The sequence below is a fragment of the Lissotriton vulgaris genome, unplaced genomic scaffold (genome assembly GCF_964263255.1).
Source record: "Lissotriton vulgaris unplaced genomic scaffold, aLisVul1.2 SCAFFOLD_510, whole genome shotgun sequence".
Classification (NCBI taxonomy): domain Eukaryota; kingdom Metazoa; phylum Chordata; class Amphibia; order Caudata; family Salamandridae; genus Lissotriton; species Lissotriton vulgaris.
Window position 1 is genome coordinate 810,635 of NW_028246922.1, and position 16,950 is coordinate 827,584.

The window sequence follows — 16,950 nt, forward strand, 5'->3', positions numbered from 1 at the left end:
TCTGATGACCTCCTATGACCACATGAAGGCTGCCCTCCTCACCCGATATGGGCTCACACCCGAAATGTACCGCCAGAGGTTCCGAGACTGCACCCGGATCCCGGGTACAACGTGGGTGGAATATGTAAACTATTTCAGCCGAGCCTTCGAGGGTTGGATCAAGGGGAGCCGCGTAACAACCTACGAGCAACTTTTCAATCTCATGGTGTGGGAGCACCTCTCCAACAACTGCTTCGTCGAGCTCAGGCAGCACCTCCTCGACAGTAAATTGACTGACCCACGACAGCTCGCCGCCGAGGCTGACCGATGGGAGAGCACCCGAGTAGGCCGGAATGGGCCGCACGAACAGAACAGGAACAACCAAGGTCAGCACCGTCCCCGAGGAGGGGGAGGAGGCCAGGGACGAGGAAGAGACACCGTCCCGGCCGCTCCCGCTGCCAGCACCCAGCCCCCGGCCAGCCGGGGCAACCCCCCGATGCGCCCGGGGTTCCGAGCCAATATCACCTGTCATCGATGCCAGCGAGTCGGCCACTATGCCAATGACCCGAACTGTCCACAGAACCAGACTCCGAGGCCCCGCCAGGTAGCTGCCGCCGCCCTGGGGGGAGAGCAGATCTCCGAAGAACAAGAAGAATGCGAACAAGAACAACAAGAGTGGGAACCGGCCGCCATGGTTCTAGCGTGCCTGGGGGGAAGAGACATGATCCCGCGGGCTCCCCTACCCGCCAACACCAGAAAATATAGTCAGTGGGTGAACATTAATGGGCACAGGGCCGAAGCACTACGTGACACGGGGGCCAGTGTGACGGCTGTCCGCTGTCACCTGGTGACCCCGGAACAGATCCTGCCGAACATCCTCTGCCCCGTCCGTTCAGCCGACAATTCCGAGAGTCTGTGTCGGATGGCCTGCGTCCCCTTCGAATGGGGAGGAGTCTCCGGCATGTTGAAGGTAACGGTCCGAGATGATGCCCCCGTGGACTGTCTCCTGGGGAACGATCTTGAGAGTTCCCAGTGGGCCGCCGTGGAAAGAAGAGAGCACCTGGGGATGTTGGGCCTCCCGGACTGGGCGTGCGTAACCACCCGGTCCATGGCCGCCCGTGCCATCCCCCGACCTGAAGAACCCGAATGGCCAGCACCTCCTCCTCCGATCGCTCCAGTGGAGGACACCGACCATACCGACCCCCCAGAGCAGACCCCCGAAGGGCCCGCTCAGCTCCAGGACCTTCCCGATCTGGCTCAGTGGCGTCAAGAAGGGGGGCCCACCCAGGAGCAGTTACGTCAAGAGCAAAAGACCTGTCCCTCCCTCGAGGGACTCCGCCAGCAAGCCCTCGCCCAGAGCGCAGGGGACACCACCGGAGCCCATTGGATTTATTGGGACAACGACCTGTTGTATAGTGAACAGAGAATCGCGGAGTTAGGGGCCAGTCGAGTGTTGGTGGTGCCCCTCCGTTTTAGAGACTTCTTGTTAAATTTGGCCCACGATGTCCCTCTGGCTGGACACCTGGGACAGGACAAAACCTACAGTCGCCTGGTGTTGGACAGGCCACGTGAAGGGCCGCTCCCCCTCTGCCCGACCAGGCCCGAGCCTGGCCCCTCAAGTGTCACACACCACCACTTCACGTTTTTCCGTCCCCTCCGGGACCCTTGCCTCTGAACATATCGACCTCGTGGGCCCGATCCACTACCGGCCCGCGCCCCCAGCCTGGGCGCCATCTTGGACCCGCCACCACGAGGCCGCGTGGCTCCCGATCGACCCCAACCCTGGGCCTGGCCAGGCCTCAGACATCCCGGCACCACCATCCACCCAGGAGGTGAGCGGACTACTTGGCAGGTCAATGGGAGAAAGAGGTGTCGATGGCTCTCCCCCGCCAGGTACTGCTCGCCCACAACCACCCCGGGCGCTGGCTCCACCCCCCTGCTGGGTGTCTGGACCCCTTCATCCCGGACCCCCCGACCCCCAAGTGCGAGGGTCCGGACATCAAAGGGCACCAGCCCTATAACTGGGGCAGCTCCAGAGCAGGAAGGCAGTTGTATCTTGGAGTCGAGAGACGCAGAGAAGAACTCATCCTTGACGGGCTATTGGCGCTGCCGTAGCTCTGCCTTGCGAACTATCGTCCTGCCTGCTGGCGCTGCCGCAACCTTCGTAAACCTTCATCGTCGTCGGGACCTGCTGGCGTGGCCGCGGACCGTTTGTAACCACCATCTTCATCGGGACCTGCTGGCTCCGCCGCGGACCGTCGCTTCCTTCATCCATCTCGGGACCTGCTGGCTCCGCCGCGGCCCGTCCATCTAGAACGCCGAGCTCGAGGATTGAGAGCTATTCCATCTATTGGTAACAAGACTGTCCCGCTACCCTTTTCCCAACCCAGAGACCAGAATCGAGGGGACCCCTGAGTCCAGACCTCCTTGTATCATTTCACCGTACTTAAAGAATTGCTTATAAAGTATCGTTAAACCTTAACCTGGTGTGGTGTCCGTCTGTGGGGGGGAAGTTACTTGTCTGTACGATCGCTGGAGACGGCTCTCCCTGGAGACCTCTCCCCTTATCCTCGGCCGACCCTCCCGGTCCGTCCAACATTGGTGGCCAGCGGCGCGATCCGAATCACCGCATAATCGTACAGAAAGTAGCTCACCCCACGACGAAATCACGATGACAACCAAAGAAATCGGATCCACCGAGAAATTTCAGATGGAGAAATTGGACGAGTACAACCATCGTGAATTAAAACAATTCTGCATCGAACTAGGTATCGCTACCACCGGTCTAAGTACCAAAGACGATTTCAAGCATGCCCTAGAGTCCTGGGCAGAAACCGGGGCCGTCGGAACCACCGACCAAAGCATCGCAGCAGTAGAAAAAAACACCACGGCCCCCGAGGAGCAAAGAAAGGGTCTCTCGCAAGACGAGATCCGGGAACGAGAAAAAACACGGCTACATGAGCTAGAAATGGCCCGGCTCAAAATGGATGTTGAACTTAAGTTGGCCGAACAAAAACTGAGCTTAGAGCACCTGCGTCTCCGAGAAGAAAGAGAGGAAAAACAGAGACAAAGGGAGCTCGAGGAAAAGAGACTGGCATATGAACACGAGCGCAAGTTAGCTGAGATAGACTTACGCAAGCAGAACAAAGAATTAGGAGTGCCCGAGCAACCCCCCACCCCAGGGACAACAGATAAGAAGGTACACATCCCCAAGGATGTCGTTCGAGAATACTTCCGAGAGGACGACATCCAGCAATGGTTCAAGGCCTACGAAATCGCTATGACCGCCCACCGGATCGATCGAAGCGACTGGGGAGCCGGTCTATGGGGGAGATTCCTCAATGAGGGCCGCGATGCCCTGCTACAGCTCCCGGACCACCAGATGACCTCCTATGACCACATGAAAGCTGCCCTCCTCACCCGCTATGGGCTCACCCCCGAGATGTACCATCAGAGGTTCCGAGACTGCACCCGCATCCCGGGTACAACTTGGGTGGACTACGTGAACTATTTTAGCCGAGCCTTCGAGGGCTGGATCAAAGGAAGCAATGTCACAACTTACGAACAACTATTCAATCTCATGGTATGGGAGCACCTATCAAACAATTGCTTCATTGAGCTCCGGCACCACCTCCTCGACAGCAAATTGACTGATCCACGGCAGCTCGCAGCCGAGGCTGACCGGTGGGAAATCACCAGAGTGGGCCGGAATGGATCCTATGAACAGAATCGGAACAACAACGGTCAGCACCGTCCCCGAGGAGGAGGAGGGGGCCAAGGACGAGGAAGAGACAACGCTCCGGTCGCCCCCGCTACCAGCACCACCCCCCCGGCCAACCGGGGCAGCACCCCGGCGCGACCGGGATACAGAGCCAATGTCACGTGTCACCGATGCCAACGAGTCGGCCACTATGCAAACGACCCAAATTGCCCGCAGTACCAGAGCCCAAGACCCCGCCAAGTGGCCGCTGCTGCTCTGGGGGAAGAACAGATCTCCGAGGAACAGGAAGAATATGAGCAAGAGCATCAAGAATGGGAGCCAGCCGCCATGGCTCTAGCATGCTTAGGGGGGAAAGACATGGTCCCGCGGGTCCCCCTACCCGCTAACACCCGGAAGTACAGCCAATGGGTGAGCATCAATGGACGCCAGGCAGAAGCTCTCCGTGACACCGGGGCCAGCGTAACAGCCGTCCGCTGTCAACTGGTGACCCCAGAACAATTCCTACCAAACATTCTCTGCCCTGTCCGTTCAGCCGATAATTCAGAAAGTCTGTGTCGGATGGCCTGCGTCCCTTTCGAATGGGGAGGGGTCTCCGGCATGTTGAAAGTGACGGTCCGGGATGATGCCCCCGTAGACTGCCTCCTGGGAAATGACCTTGAAAACTCTCCGTGGGCAGCCGTAGAACGAAGAGAACACCTGGGGATGTTGGGCATCCCGGACTGGGCGTGCGTCACCACCCGGTCCATGGCTACCCGTGCCAATCCCCGACCGGAGGAACCCGAATGGCCGGCGCCTCCTCCCCCAGTCGCCCCAGTCGAAGACACCGACCGTGCCGTCCCCCCAGAACCAGCTCAACCTCCGGACCTCGCTGGCCTCGACCAGTGGCATCAAGAGGGGGGGCCCACTCAGGAGCAGTTTCGACAAGAGCAGAAGACCTGTCCCTCCCTCGAGGGACTCCGCCAACAAGCCCTCGCCCAGAGCGCAGGGGATACTTCCGGAACACATTGGATTTACTGGGACAATGATCTGCTATACAGTGAGCAAAGGATCGCGGAGCTGGGGGCCAGCCGAGTGCTAGTGGTGCCCCTCCGTTTTAGAGACTTCTTGCTAAACCTGGCCCACGATGTCCCCCTGGCTGGACACCTGGGTCAGGATAAAACCTACAGCCGCCTAGTGACCCACTTCTTCTGGCCCAAAATGAGGGATAATGTACTCCAGCATTGCCGATCTTGCCCCACGTGCCAAGCCAGTGGAAAGAGCGGCCGCAAACTAAAAGCCCCTCTGCAAACATTTCCCGTGGTCACCACCCCGTTCGAGAGGGTCGGGATAGACATTGTGGGGCCCCTGGACCCCCGTACAAGACAAGGACATCGGTTCATCCTGGTACTGGTGGACCACGCCACCCGCTACCCCGAGGCTGTTCCCCTGCGAACTGTGACAGCCCCGGTAGTCGGCCGGGCCCTGATGGGGATCTTCTCCCGTGTGGGCTTCCCCCGAGAAGTCGTCAGCGACAGAGGCACAAACTTTATCTCTAAGTATATGAAGTCCCTCTGGCAACAGTGTGGGGTCACCTACCGATTCACGACCCCCTATCACCCTCAAGGAAACGGACTCGTTGAGCGGTTCAACCGCACGCTCAAAGGGATGATTGGGGGGTTGGAAGAGTCCCTCCGTCGCCAGTGGGATGTGCTGCTGCCGTGCCTCCTCTTCGCATATCGAGAGGTCCCCCAGAAGTCCTTCGGCTTCAGCCCATTTGAATTATTGTATGGACACCCCGTACGGGGGCCCCTCAGTCTAGTCAAGGAAGGCTGGGAAATGCCCCCTCTAAAGAACCCTCCAGATGTCTTCAAATACCTCCTAACCCTCCGCAACCAGACCCGACGGTTCAGAGAGCTGGCAAAAGTAAACTTGGAGGCCAGTCAAGAGGACATGAAAAGGTGGTATGACCAAAATGCCTCCTCCATCGAATTTGAACCCGGACAACAGGTATGGGTGATGTCCCCCACCGAACCCTGCGCCTTGCAAGACAAGTGGACGGGGCCCTTCAAAGTGGTCGAGCGCAAGGGTCCCGTCACCTACCTCATCGACATGGAATCTTCACGTAACCCCCTCCGAGTCCTCCACGCTAACAGACTGAAACCCCACTTTGTACGTTCAGAACTCAGCCTCCTGATGGCCACAGACAATGGAGCCGAAGGAGACTCCGAACCCCTCCCTGACCTCCTACGGACTCGGGAGAAAGATGGCTCTGTGGATGGGGTCCGACTCTCGGAGGCCCTCACCCTGGAACAACGCCAAGAATGTCGGGACCTTCTGTTGCAGTTCGCCGGCCTGTTTTCCCTCACCCCAGGTGTCACTTCCTGGTGTGTGCACGACGTGGACACGGGGGACAGCCCCCCTATCCGCCACCGGGCCTACCGCGTACCAGATCGGGTACGGGCCTGCATCCAGGAAGAAATAACCAAAATGCTCACGCTCGGGGTCATTGAGCCCTCAGACAGCCCCTGGGCCAGCCCAGTAGTACTGGTCCCCAAAGCAGCCCCTCCCGGCACCACACCGGAACTCCGGTTCTGCGTCGACTACCGGGGCTTGAATGCGGTCACTAAAACGGACGCACACCCCATCCCCCGGGCAGACGAGCTAATCGACCGCATGGGAGCTGCCCGCTACCTCAGTATTTTCGACCTGACAGCGGGCTATTGGCAGATTGGCCTCACACCCCGGGCCCAAGAACGATCTGCATTTTCCACTCCTGATGGCCATTATCATTTCAAGGTCATGCCCTTCGGCATGAAGAATGCTCCAGCAACATTTCAGCGGCTCGTCAATCAGGTCTTGGCCGGGCTCGAAGGATTCAGCGCCGCCTACCTAGACGACATCGCTGTGTACAGTCACCATTGGTCCGACCACCTCCACCACCTCCGAGCGGTGCTACAGGCCCTTCAGCGAGCTGGCCTCACGATCAAGGCCAGCAAATGCCAAATTGGACAGGGGTCCGTAACCTACCTCGGACACCAGGTGGGGAGCGGCCTGGTGGCCCCTCTACAGCTCAAGATTGCCGCCATCCAGTCCTGGCAGCCCCCCATCACCCAGACCGAGGTACGCGCCTTTCTGGGACTCACGGGCTATTACAGACGGTTCGTGAAAGACTATGGTACCATAGTGGGGCCCCTCACCGAACTCACGTCCAAAAATCAACCCAAGAAGGTCAACTGGACCCCAGAGTGTCAAACAGCCTTCGAACAACTGAAGGCCGCCATGTGCTCCGCCCTTGTGCTCCAGGCCCCCGACTACAGCCGGGAATTTGTCGTCCAGACGGATGCCTCCGACCACGGCATTGGGGCGGTCCTGTCTCAATTGAACACCGAAGGCCTTGATCAGCCAGTGGCCTTCATCAGCAGGCGACTCCTACCTCGAGAACAACGCTGGAGCACCATCGAGAGGGAGGCCTTCGCTGTGGTATGGGCCCTCAAGAAGCTCCGGCCCTACCTCTTTGGCACCCACTTCCGGGTGCAGACCGACCACCGACCCCTGCAGTGGCTGATGCAGATGCGGGGGGAGAACCCAAAACTACTACGTTGGTCCATCTCCCTACAAGGGATGGACTTCACTGTTGAACACCGGCCTGGGCCAGATCACGCCAACGCGGATGGCCTGTCCCGCTTTTTCCGCCTCGACGAGGAGAGTCCCCAAGAGGATGGGTGACTCTCCCCGCCTTCAGCTGGGGGGGACGCATGTTGGACAGGCCACGTGAAGGGCCGCTCCCCCTCTGCCCGACCAGGCCCGAGCCCGGCCCCTCAAGTGTCACACACCACCACTTCACGTTTTTCCGTCCCCTCCGGGACCCTTGCCTCTGAACATATCGACCTCGTGGGCCCGATCCACTACCGGCCCGCGCCCCCAGCCTGGGCGCCATCTTGGACCCGCCACCACGAGGCCGCGTGGCTCTCGATCGACCCCAACCCTGGGCCTGGCCAGGCCTCAGACATCCCGGCACCACCATCCACCCAGGAGGTGAGCGGACTACTTGGCAGGTCAATGGGAGAAAGAGGTGTCGATGGCTCTCCCCCGCCAGGTACTGCTCGCCCACAACCACCCCGGGCGCTGGCTCCACCCCCCTGCTGGGTGTCTGGACCCCTTCATCCCGGACCCCCCGACCCCCAAGTGCGAGGGTCCGGACATCAAAGGGCACCAGCCCTATAACTGGGGCAGCTCCAGAGCAGGAAGGCAGTTGTATCTTGGAGTCGAGAGACGCAGAGAAGAACTCATCCTTGACGGGCTATTGGCGCTGCCGTAGCTCTGCCTTGCGAACTATCGTCCTGCCTGCTGGCGCTGCCGCAACCTTCGTAAACCTTCATCGTCGTCGGGACCTGCTGGCGTGGCCGCGGACCGTTTGTAACCACCATCTTCATCGGGACCTGCTGGCTCCGCCGCGGACCGTCGCTTCCTTCATCCATCTCGGGACCTGCTGGCTCCGCCGCGGCCCGTCCATCTAGAACGCCGAGCTCGAGGATTGAGAGCTATTCCATCTATTGGTAACAAGACTGTCCCGCTACCCTTTTCCCAACCCAGAGACCAGAATCGAGGGGACCCCTGAGTCCAGACCTCCTTGTATCATTTCACCGTACTTAAAGAATTGCTTATAAAGTATCGTTAAACCTTAACCTGGTGTGGTGTCCGTCTGTGGGGGGGAAGTTACTTGTCTGTACGATCGCTGGAGACGGCTCTCCCTGGAGACCTCTCCCCTTATCCTCGGCCGACCCTCCCGGTCCGTCCAACACCTGGTGACCCACTTTTTCTGGCCAAAGATGAGAAACGACGTCCTCAACCACTGCCGATCCTGCCCCACCTGCCAGGCCAGCGGAAAGAGCGGCCGCAAACTCAAAGCACCTCTGCAACCCTTCCCAGTTGTCACCACCCCGTTCGAGAGGGTGGGGATAGACATTGTGGGGCCCCTGGACCCCCGAACGGCACAAGGACATCGGTTCATCCTGGTACTGGTGGACCATGCCACCCGCTACCCCGAGGCTGTTCCCCTACGAACTGTAACAGCCCCGGTGGTCGGCCGGGCCTTAATGGGGATCTTCTCCCGGGTGGGCTTCCCCCGAGAGGTCGTCAGCGACAGAGGCACAAACTTTATTTCAAAATATATGAAATCCCTCTGGCAACAGTGCGGGGTCACCTACCGATTCACGACCCCCTATCACCCTCAAGGAAACGGACTAGTCGAGCGGTTCAACCGCACGCTCAAGGGAATGATTGGGAGGTTGGAAGAGCCCCTCCGTCGCCAGTGGGATGTGCTGCTTCCGTGCCTCCTCTTCGCCTATCGAGAAGTCCCCCAGAAGTCCCTCGGCTTCAGCCCTTTCGAACTCTTGTACGGACACCCTGTTCGAGGACCCCTCAGCCTAGTCAAGGAAGGTTGGGAGATGGCCCCCCTGAAGTCCCCTCTAGACGTCTTCAAGTACCTCCTGACCCTACGCAATCAGACCCGACGGTTCAGAGAAATAGCAAAAGCGAATCTTGAGGCCAGTCAGGAGGACATGAAGAAATGGTACGATCAAAATGCCTCCTCCATCGAATTCGAACCTGGCCAACAAGTATGGGTGATGTCCCCCACCGAACCATGTGCCTTGCAGGACAAATGGACGGGGCCCTTTAAAGTGGTCGAGCGCAAGAGCCCCGTCACCTATCTCATCGATATGGAATCTCCCCAAACCCCCTCCGGGTCCTCCACGCTAATAGACTCAAACCCCACTTTGTGCGCTCGGAGCTCAGCCTCCTGATGGCTACAGACAGTGGAGCGGAAGAAGACTCCGAACCTCTCCCTGATCTTCTAAAGACCCGTGAGAAAGATGGGTCCGTAGACGGGGTCCGACTCTCCGATGCCCTCACCCCGGAACAGCACCAAGACTGCCGGGACCTCCTGTTGCAATTTGCGACCCTGTTTTCCCTCACCCCAGGGGTCACCCCCTGGTGCTTGCACGACGTGGACACTGGGGACAGTCCCCCTATCAGACATCGGGCGTACCGCGTACCAGATCGGGTACGGGCCTGCATCCAAGAGGAGGTGTCAAAGATGCTCACGCTCGGGGTCATCGAGCCCTCGGACAGCCCCTAAGCCAGCCCAGTCGTGCTGGTCCCCAAAGCTGCCGCCCCCGGCACCACTCCTGAGCTCCGATTCTGCGTCGACTATCGGGGCCTGAACGCTGTCACCAGAACCGACGCTCATCCCATCCCCCGAGCAGATGAACTGATCGACCGCATGGAGGCCGCCCGCTACCTCAGCATCTTTGACCTGACAGCGGGCTACTGGCAGATCGGTCTCACACCCCGGGCTCAGGAACGATCCGCCTTTTCCACCCCCGATGGCCACTTCCACTTCAAGGTCATGCCATTCGGTATGAAGAACGCTCCAGCTACTTTTCAGCGGCTGGTGAACAAGGTATTGGCGGGACTCGAGGAATTCAGCGCCGCCTACCTGGACGATATCGCTGTGTACAGCCGCCACTGGACCGACCACCTCCACCACCTCCGAGAGGTCCTGCAGGCCCTCCAACGGGCCGGCCTCACCATCAAGGCCAGCAAGTGCCAAATTGGTCAGGGGTCCGTGACCTATCTCGGACACCAAGTGGGAAGCGGTCTGGTGGCCTCCCTGCAACTCAAGGTCGCTGCCATCCAGTCCTGGCAGCCTCCAGTCACGCAAACAGAGGTCCGAGCCTTCCTGGGGCTCACCGGCTACTACCGGCGATTTGTGAGGGACTATGGCAGCATTGTGGGGCCCCTCACAGAACTCACATCCAAAAACCACCCGAAGATGGTCAACTGGACCCCCGACTGTCAAGCGGCCTTCGAGAAACTGAAGGCCGCCATGTGCACTGCCCCGGTGCTCCAAGCCCCCGACTACAGCCGGGAATTCATCGTACAAACGGATGCCTCCGACCATGGCATCGGGGCGGTCCTCTCCCAGTTGAACCCCGAAGGACTTGACCAACCGGTGGCCTTCATCAGCAGACGACTCCTGGCCCGAGAACAGCGCTGGAGCACCATCGAGAGGGAGGCCTTCGCCGTAGTGTGGGCCCTCAAGAAGCTCCGGCCCTATCTCTTCGGTACCCACTTCCGGGTGCAAACAGATCATCGGCCCCTACAGTGGCTAATGCAGATGCGGGGGAAAATCCCAAACTATTGCGATGGTCCATCTCCCTGCAGGGGATGGACTTCACTGTGGAACACCGACCTGGCCAGGACCACGCCAACGCGGATGGCCTGTCACGCTTTTTCCGCCTCGACGAAGAGAGTCCCCAAGAGGATGGGTGACTCTCCCCGCCTTCAGCTGGGGGGGACGCATGTTGGACAGGCCACGTGAAGGGCTTGCTCCCTCCCCGCATGACCGGGCCCGAGCCCCGGCCCTCCAGGTGTTACCCACAGAAGCGACCCGCACCCCGTCTCCTACGGGACTCCTGACCCCGGACATCTCCGTATCATGGGGCCGAGCCACTACCAGCTCCATTGCCCGACCCTGTTGCCATCTTGGACACTGCACCACGAGGCCGCGTGGCCTCAGCTCGACCCTAACCCTGGGCCTGGCCAGGCCCCGACATCCCGGCACCACCATCCACCCAGGAGGTGAACGGACCACTTGGCAGGTCAATGGGAGAAAGAAGTCTCGATGGCTCTCCCCCGCCAGGTGCCGATCGCCCCCAGCTCCCCCGGGCGCTGGCTCCACCCCCCTGCTGGGTGTCTGGACTCCCTCATCCCGGACCTCCCAACCTCCAAGTGCGAGGGTCCGGACATCAAAGGAGGCCAGACCTATAACTGGGGCAGCTCCAGAGCAGGAAGGCAGTTGTATCCTGGAGTCGAGAGACACCGAGAAGAACTCATCCTTGACGGACTACTGGCGCTGCCGTAGCCTTGCCTTGTGAACTATTGTCCTGCCTGCCGGCGCTACCGCAACCTTCCGCATCCTTCATCCTCGTCGGGACCTGCTGGCGCTGCCGCGGACCGTTGTCCTTACCACCTTCTCCGGGACCTGCTGGCGCCGCCGCGGACCGTCGCTACCTACGATCATCTCGGGACCTGCTGGCGCTGCCGCGGCCCGTCCATCTAGAACGCTGAGCTCGAGGATTGTGAGCTATCCATCATATCATCGCACCTACCGGATTGGTAACAAGACTGTCCCGCTACCCCCTGTCCCATACAAGAGACTAGAATCGAGGGGACCCCTGAGTCCAGACCTCCTTGTACCATCTTCTCGTACCTAAAGATTAATTATAAAGAACGTTAAACCTTATCTTTGTGTGGTGTACGTCTGTGGGGGGGAAGTTACTCGTCTGTACGATCCCTGGAGACGGCTCTCCCCGGAGACCTCTCCCCTAGTCCCCGGCTGACCCTCCCGGTCCGTCTAACATTGGTGGCCAGCGGCGCAATCCGAATCAACGCGTAATCGTACAGAGAGTAGCTCACCCCACAACTAAACCACAATGACAACCAAAGAGAGCGGATCCACCGAGAAATTCCAGATGGAGAAATTGGAGGAGTACAACCATCGTGAGTTGAAACAATTCTGCATTGAACTAGGCATTGCTACCACCGGTCTGAGCACTAAAGACGATTTCAAGCACGCTATTGAGTCTTGGGCCGAAACCGGGGCCGCCAGACCCCCGGACCAAAACATTGCAGCATCAGAGAAGAACACCACGGCTCCCGAGGAGCGAAGAACAGGTATCTCGCAATGTAGCTTAGTGTTCGGTATCCCGACAAAAATACCTTGGGAGGAAAGTTGAAGAAAGCAAAGGGCTTGAGGCGCGATGCCTGGGGGCTGTATTAGGTCTAGACAAATCTCCTTTTTATCCATTTTGTATGTATTTCTAAACTGTGGGATTTTGCTAATGGTTTTAATTAACTACAGGAGAAAATCTTTTTAGGCAAGACAGGTGATGCCAAATATTGATTTATTTTCTGCCTTAAACTTTTCCAGCATTGGTGGGATTCGAACCCTTGCCCCGCAGGAGCCTGTGCCACCAGAGGCACTAGAAATTACGCTGCGTTATAGCTCTGTAAAAAGAACCATATGTCACCGGTTTGATATTTCAGATGTTATATTTTCAGCACTTTGTTTTGCCCGATTCCATTTTACAAAGGTCCGGTTTTATCAGGTGGCCATCAATACAAGCAAACACATCAACAAAATATCACAGCACGAATGTCTTACCTCTAATGTTGTCTTTATCGAATCCTTTTCTTAAACCCACTTCCGGGCTCTCGTCTACTTTGGTCCAGTCACTCATCGCTGCTGTCCTAAATTGGAATAAGAGGTAGAAAGACCTAGAAGCATCCTCCCTAAACTAACAGGGCTACGGCTGCACCCTACAAGACGACTTCAGGAAAAGCATTTTAAGCAAAGCAGACGCAAGAAACCCCAAAATACCCAGGGCTAACCGGATTCCATATGAACATGGAAAACGCAAAAGCCCTACAACTCATTTACAATGGATGGCAAATACCACAAGAATGAAAAGAAGCATAGAAGCAGTGTACCAGCATAGACATCTATCTTCCATTAGTGGCCCTGTGCATACAAGCAGTGTACCAGCATAGACATCCATCTAGCATTAGTGGCCCTGTGCATACAAGCAGTGTACCAGCATCAACATCTATCTAGCATTAGTGGCCCTGTGCATACAAGCAGTGTACCAGCATAGACATCTATCTACCATTAGTGGCCCTGTGAATACAAGCAGTGTACCAGCATAGACATCTATCTGCCATTAGTGGCCCTGTGCATACAAGCAGTGTACCAGCATATACATCTATCTGCCACTAGTGGCCCTGTGAATACAAGCAGTGTACCAGCATGGATATCCATCTACCATTAGTTGCCCTGTGCATACAAGCAGTGTACCAGTATAGACATCCATCTAGCATTAGTGGCCCTGTGCATACAAGCAGTGTACCAGCATAGACATCTATCTAGCATTGGTGGCCCTGTGCATACAAGCAGTGTACCAGCATAGACATCTATCTTCCATTAGTGGCCCTGTGCATACAAGCAGTGTACCAGCATAGACATCTATCTTCCATTAGTGGCCCTGTGCATACAAGCAGTGTTCCAGTATAGACATCTATCTTCCATTAGTGGCCCTGTGCATACAAGCAGTGTACCAGCATAGACATCTATCTAGCATTGGTGGCCCTGTGCATACAAGCAGTGTACCAGCATAGACATCTATCTTCCATTAGTGGCCCTGTGCATACAAGCAGTGTACCAGCATAGACAACTATCTAGCATTGGTGGCCCTGTGTATACAAGCAGAGTTCCAGCATAGACATCTATCTAGCGTTGGTGGCCCTGTGCCTACAAGCAGTGTACCAGCATAGACATCTACCTTCCATTAGTGGCCCTGTGCATACAAGCAGTGTACCAGCATAGACATCTATCTAGCATTGGTGGCCCTGTGCATACAAGCAGTGTACCAGCATAGACATCTATCTTCCATTAGTGGCCCTGTGCATACAAGCAGTGTACCAGCATAGACATCTATCTAGCATTGGTGGCCCTGTGCATACAAGCAGTGTACCAGCATAGACATCTATCTTCCATTAGTGGCCCTGTGCATACAAGCAGTGTACCAGCATAGACATCTACCTTCCATTAGTGGCCCTTTACATACAAGCAGTGTACCAGCATAGACATCTATCTAGCATTGGTGGCCCTGTGCATACAAGCAGTGTACCAGCATAGACATCTATCTTCCATTAGTGGCCCTTTGCATACAAGCAGTGTACCACCATAGACATCTATCTAGCATTGGTGGCCCTGTGCATACAAGCAGTGTACCAGCATAGACATCTATCTAGCATTGGTGGCCCTGTGCATACAAGCAGTGTTCCAGCATAGACATCTATCTTCCATTAGTGGCCCTGTGCATACAAGCAGTGTACCAGCATAGACATCTATCTAGCATTGGTGGCCCTGTGCATACAAGCAGTGTACCAGCATAGACATCTATCTAGCATTGGTGGCCCTGTGCATACAAGCAGTGTACCAGCATAGACATCTATCTTCCATTAGTGGCCCTGTGCATACAAGCAGTGTACCAGCATAGACATCTATCTTCCATTAGTGGCCCTGTGCATACAAGCAGTGTACCAGCATAGACATCTATCTAGCATTGGTGGCCCTGTGCATACAAGCAGTGTTCCAGCATAGACATCCATCTTCCATTAGTGGCCCTGTGCATACAAGCAGTGTACCAGCATATACATCTATCTTCCATTAGTAGCCCTGTGCATACAAGCAGTGTAACAGCATAGACATCTATCTAGCATTGGTGGCCCTGTGCATACAAGCAGTATACCAGCATAGACATCTATCTTCCATTAGTGGCCCTGTGCATACAAGCAAGCAGTGTACCAGCATAGACATCTATCTAGCATTGGTGGCCCTGTGCATACAAGCAGTGTTCCTGCATAGACATCTATCTTCCATTGGTGGCCCTGTGCATACAAGCAGTGTACCAGCATAGACATCTATCTAGCATTGGTGGCCCTGTGCATACAAGCAGTGTACCAGCATAGACATCTATCTAGCATTGGTGGCCCTGTGCATACAAGAAGTGTACCAGCATAGTCATCTATCTAGCATTGGTGGCCCTGTGCATACAAGCAGTGTACCAGCATAGACATCTATCTTCCATTGGTGGCCCTGTGCATACAAGCAGTGTTCCAGCATAGACATCCATCTCCCATTAGTGGCCCTGTGCATACAAGCAGTGTACCAGCATAGACATCTATCTTCCATTAGTGGCCCTGTGCAGACAAGCAGTGTACCAGCGTAGACAACTATCTAGCATTGGTGGCCCTGTGCATACAAGAAGTGTACCAGCGTAGACATCTATCTAGCATTGGTGGCCCTGTGCATACAAGAAGTGTACCAGCATAGACATCTATCTAGCATTGGTGGCCCTGTGCATACAAGCAGTGTACCAGCATAGACATCTATCTTCCATTAGTGGCCCTGTGCATACAAGCAGTGTACCAGCATGGACATCTATCTAGCATTGGTGGCCCTGTGCATACAAGCAGTGTACCAGCATAGACATCTATCTTCCATTAGTGGCCCTGTGCATACAAGCAGTGTACCAGCATAGACATCCATCTAGCATTGGTGGCCCTGTGCATACAAGCAGTGTTCCAGCATAGACATCTATCTTCCATTAGTGGCCCTGTGCATACAAGCAGTGTACCAGCATAGACATCTATCTAGCATTGGTTGCCCTGTGCATACAAGCAGTGTACCAGCATAGACATCTATCTAGCATTGGTGGCCCTGTGCATACAAGCAGTGTACCAGCATATACATCTATCTTCCATTAGTGGCCCTGTGCATACAAGCAATGTACCAGCATAGACATCTATCTAGCATTGGTGGCCCTGTGCATACAAGCAGTGTTCCAGCATAGACATCCATCTTCCATTAGTGGCCCTGTGCATACAAGCAGTGTACCAGCATAGACATCTATCTTCCATTAGTAGCCCTGTGCATACAAGCAGTGTACCAGCATAGACATCTATCTAGCATTGGTGGCCCTGTGCATACAAGCAGTATACCAGCATAGAAATCTATCTTCCATTAGTGGCCCTTTGCATACAAGCAAGCAGTGTACCAGCATAGACATCTATCTAGCATTGGTGGCCCTGTGCATACAAGCAGTGTTCCAGCATAGACATCTATCTTCCATTGGTGGCCCTGTGCATACAAGCAGTGTACCAGCATAGACATCTATCTAGCATTGGTGGCCCTGTGCATACAAGCAGTGTACCAGCATAGACATCTATCTAGCATTGGTGGCCCTGTGCATACAAGCAGTGTACCAGCATATACATCTATCTTCCATTGGTGGCCCTGTGCATACAAGCAGTGTACCAGCATAGACATCTATCTTCCATTAGTGGCCCTGTGCATACAAGCAGTGTACCAGCATAGACATCTATCTAGCATTGGTGGCCCTGTGCATACAAGCAGTGTTCCAGCATAGACATCTATCTTCCATTAGTGGCCCTGTGCATACAAGCAGTGTACCAGCATAGACATCTATCTAGCATTGGTTGCCCTGTGCATACAAGCAGTCTACCAGCATAGACATCTATCTAGCATTGGTGGCCCTGTGCATACAAGCAGTGTACCAGCATATACATCTATCTTCCATTAGTGGCCCTGTGCATACAAGCAATGTACCAGCATAGACATCTAT